Source organism: Ochotona princeps, chromosome 12 (genome assembly GCF_030435755.1).
Source record: "Ochotona princeps isolate mOchPri1 chromosome 12, mOchPri1.hap1, whole genome shotgun sequence".
Taxonomy (NCBI): domain Eukaryota; kingdom Metazoa; phylum Chordata; class Mammalia; order Lagomorpha; family Ochotonidae; genus Ochotona; species Ochotona princeps.
The window spans coordinates 69,472,170-69,476,614 of NC_080843.1; the positions used below are offsets into that span (position 1 = coordinate 69,472,170).

At 44.6% G+C, this 4,445-nt stretch overlaps 1 long non-coding RNA gene across 3 annotated transcripts; it reads right to left on the reverse strand.

The window, feature by feature from the left end:
• Positions 1–461: 461 nt before the first annotated feature.
• LOC131481602 (uncharacterized) lies at positions 462–3,757 on the reverse strand. Of its 3 annotated transcripts, XR_009246435.1 has the most exons (4): positions 2,958–3,103; positions 1,615–1,781; positions 597–836; positions 462–563 (listed from the first exon to the last, which is right to left on the reverse strand). It is a non-coding gene; the product is annotated as an uncharacterized LOC131481602 (long non-coding RNA). The 3 variants fall into 3 exon arrangements; XR_009246436.1 differs by lacking the exons at positions 1,615–1,781; positions 2,958–3,103 and adding an exon at positions 3,582–3,757; XR_009246437.1 differs by lacking the exon at positions 1,615–1,781.
• Between the last annotated feature and the right edge of the window lie 688 nt (positions 3,758–4,445).

Below are 4,445 nucleotides of genomic sequence, written 5' to 3' on the forward strand. Positions count from 1 at the left end.
GCGCAAGACATCATGTCTTGTGCCATGGAAATGTTTCTGGTCAATAGTTTGAATTGGAATGAGAAATTAGATCCATTTTTGGGGAAGTTACACAAGGTTCCAGGGTTAAGATATTGACCTGGTTTTACTGAACATATGTCCTCTGTTAGTTTTTACCAATGGCTAATTTATGGGAGAGTAGGAATTATTTTGATCATACGTACATAATGCCTTTTTGCATTATGTCTGTTTAGTGTGCAAAAATAGACCCAGTGATACCAAGCAATGATGTAACGCCGCTATAGCGTCAATATGTTCATGGCTCATAAATCACAACAAAGGGGAAATGACAGGATAATTGTCAAGGTGAATGTATTCCTGGAACTCTGCAATCTCCTAAGAAACACCTGCACCCTGTCATGGGAAAAACCCGGATTCTGAAACACTAGGAAGCAAACAGGAGATACGAATAGTAGTCCTCAGGTTTTTAGAAATCCCAGGAAGGACAGTTACCTTCGAGGCATCCTGTTTACTATCTACATTGAGGTGATAGGATTGGAATCCTGGGATTTTGCAGTATAAATCTTTATTGAAGTAATTGGATCAGAATCATAAACACTGTTAATTTTTAACTGATCCATGTCAGAAAATAGCCCCCCTTATGTATTTATATCATGTAGCTCTTGATTTTCCCATAGATACTTGCTATAAACAACCCATGCTTACTTTGTTTAATGCACTTGCTGTTCATTCCAACAGCTGGCCGCCCAACTGGATGTTAAATAAAAGTCATTTCACTTTCCTTGGAGTCTCACAAGATTTTTCTTGAACTCTTACAATACTTGGAAACCATTCACCTGTGAAGAAATTCATAGAATACAAAGGAATTAAGAAAAAAACTACTAATACAAGAACTCCATTAAGAACTGAGCAAAGAATCTAACCAGAAATTTTTCAAATATTAGTGCCAACAAACATGCAAAACTTATCACTAGCAATCAGGGACATGGTAAAAAACAAAGTTGGTCATCTCACTTTATCTGGGAAAGATATTGTCAGAATCATTCCATAAACACTAGTAAAGCTGTGGGGAGAAGGGAATCCTGATATGATGGTGATAGAACTACAAAGAAGCAAACCAAGTGAGAGCAGCACAAGCTTGCTTTAAAAGCTTAAATGCCATCTCTTCTGTGCATAACTGAGAAAGAGGAAACTAGCACTCAAGATCCCTGTCCTCCTGGACTCACTGTAGCATCAGGCACAGCAGCCAAGGGAGGGAAGCAAGCTGGGTCTCCATCAACAGGTTAATGGATGAAGGAAAAGGCTACAAATACACGGTAGAATAGTACTCAGTTACAACAAGAATCAGAGCTTAGCATCTGCTGGAAAAGACATGGATCTGGTGATCACTCTTCCCAGGACGCTAAGCTAGGTACAAAAAGGCAAATACTGAAGGTTTTCTATAGAGTATAGGAGGTGTTTTTAGAAGCTCATCAGAAATTACAACGATGATTACTGAAAGTAACTAAGTGTGGTTGAGGGAAAGGTGACAGAGGGGAACTGGATAATGGAGAGAAAATACGGTTAGATCAAAAGCATAGGGCAAGGTATTTAGAGCATGAGTTAGGGTGTTACCTGGGCTGCCAACAACACATGTTGGAAGTGCCTGGATTTCAATCTAGGCTCAATTCTAGCTTCCTGTTGATGTGCACCTTGGCAGCCAGCAACTCAATCAGCCGGGATCCTGGGTGGAGCTCTAGAAGCTGGGCTTCAGCCTGGCCAGGCTCTGACCATGTGGGCACCTGCAGTAAAACAACAGGTGGAATATATCTGTGTATGTGCGTGTGCGTGTCTTTCAAGTGAGTAAATTAAAAAGTAAACAACAACAACCTTATAAATGAATAAATATAAAAAAGAAAACTGTACTGCATGGGGTTATTTCTCAGAACAATGCACTTCAGTGCCCCACAGCAGATGGCAAGTCTCAAGCAGAAGGAAAATGACAACAATGCCACAACTCAGGACTGAACTGTTCACCAATAAATCTCTTTAGCTGCATACATCAACTCAATGTTGATATTAAAAATGAGGTATTCTTTTTAAGAAAAATAGTAAGGGCTAAAGGATGCCACAATTACAAAAAATAAAGATGAAAATCTGTCTCCAACACACAGAGGCTGCTGCAGGCATCGTAGTGTATATGAACTTGTGCATGTGTTGGAAGAGGCACTTGGGCTAGTGTTGCGGTGCAACAGGACAAGCTGTCACATACGACAACAGTGCCAATTTGAATCCTGGCTTCCTATTTCACTTTTGAAGGATTTCTTTAGGTTTTGAAAGGCAGAGTTACAGATCAGGTCAGACAGATCTCCCATTAGCTGATTCCCTCCTCTTCAGGAGTGCAACAGCCAGGGCCCAGCCAGGTCCACTCCAGGAACATGGAGCTCCATGCAGGTCTCCCACATGGGTGGCTCGGCTGCAAGCACCTGGGCCATCTTCTGCTCCTTCCAAAGGTGCAAGAATCTTATCGAGTCATCAGTTTTTACTCTAGGCTACTCCACTTCCCATCCAGCTCCCTGATGTTGTGCCTGAAAACGCAACATAAGATGTCCCAAGTCCTCAGGCTCCTGGCTTTGCCCTGGATGACCTTTGTTGTTGGGGCCATTTAAGGAGTGAACTAGCACAGGGCAGACTCTCTGCCTCTCCCTCTCTGTCTGTAACTGCCTTTCCGATAAAGTAAAGGAATTGTCATGAGAAAATAAGGACAGAGATCCCCTCCTCCACTGTTCACCCCCCAATGGGTCCTGATGGCTGAGAGTGGGGGGACAGGCAAAAACCAGGAGACTCCAACACGTTCTCCCATATAGGTGACATAAACTTAAGCACTTGGGCCATCTGCCACAATTTCCATTTTTGTGGCAGTGCCACAATTTCCATTTTTCATTAGTAGAACAAGCAGGACTTGAACTTACACTCACATGGGATATCAACATTGGAGGCAGGGGCCTAACACACTGCACCACAATCCCAGCTGCTAAAGGAAATCCACAGAGGTGCTTAAGAACAGATACAAAACAGCAAAAGGAAGTAATGTCATCCTAAGAGGTCATAGGTATTTTCAAGTCTCTGTGCCGGGTAGATGAGAAATGGAAAAAGATTTAGAACCTTCTGTGACAATTTAGAATGCAAGCCAGCACACCTGGATTCTGGAGGAAAAGGGAGCAGAAAATATGGGCTTAGAAACAATTGTGAAACTCTCCCTACATTTTGGGAAAAGCCTCAATGTACACTTTCAACTTGCTCAAAAACTCAAATCAAACAGATATAAAGAAAACTGTTCAGGACAAATCATGAACAAGTTAATGCAATCTAGAGATGAAGAGAAGATCTTGAAAGTGGCCAAAGAAAGAGCAGCACAGAGCTTAGTAAGGTACAACCAGGGATGTGTCAGCAGTTATTTCCCATCACACATCAGGGCACCATCACCCAGGGCCACAATCTCCCTCCGAGAATTCACTGTCCCCCAGATCTCCTGTGAACTGTACACTCGAGGCAGGAGTGGGAAGCCAGCAGCCTCATGCGGGAAACAGGACATCACTTACTAAACCAACACAGCTCCACCTGCAACTGCACTTTGCAGAGTTCTCAGGGAATCGGGCAATGCTGTCGATATGCTCATCTCCAGCTGGGGATCTCAGCGCCGGAACCAGCATGTGGTCTCACACACCTCGCAGTTCACCTGCCTCGGGAGCCCGTCACTGCACAGCCACCGCACACGGCCAGCACGTTCAGCCAGTTCCTTCCCCTTCTCGGATTCCAGGAGCACACGCCAGTCTCTGGTGCCGCACAGTCTTTTGGCAAAGTGATCACTGACATCGCGCTGTCCTCTTCATCCCTTCCCGGCCAGAGGATGCAACGCCATTGTTCTGGACGCGGTCCGGAGTGCAGGTTCCGTCTACACGGGCTGGCGCCAGCTGAGATCCACCGCTGGGTCTGCACTCACCACGTGGGGAACACCACTCCACTCCCGGGTCCTCCAAAGCCCACGGGGCTTCTCTCTGCCTCATCCCAGCTTGCCAGGACATGAAACCAACTGCACAGCCTGTGGATCATGCCCAGCAGAGACACTGAGCCTGGAATTCAGAGAGGAAATGGCGGACGTGGTGCAGGAAAGCACAAAAGACCCTGGAAGGACCCTTCCCAGGGGCTTGCTGATGACGTCATCGGGAGACTACATTTCCCAGGAGACTCAGCTCTGGTTCTTTAGGAACCTAGTAGTGAGCTTGTTATCAGGAGAGAGCCCTAGTGCATAAGAACTGGTCCTCATCCAGATAGCAGAGACATGAGATTGCAGTTCTTCATTTACTCAAATTCTGACGAATTGTGGAAATAATGGGGAATTATTAGACAGTCATAATAAATTATTAATTTTGACACATATTTTAAATTTATTAATTTGTCATCCG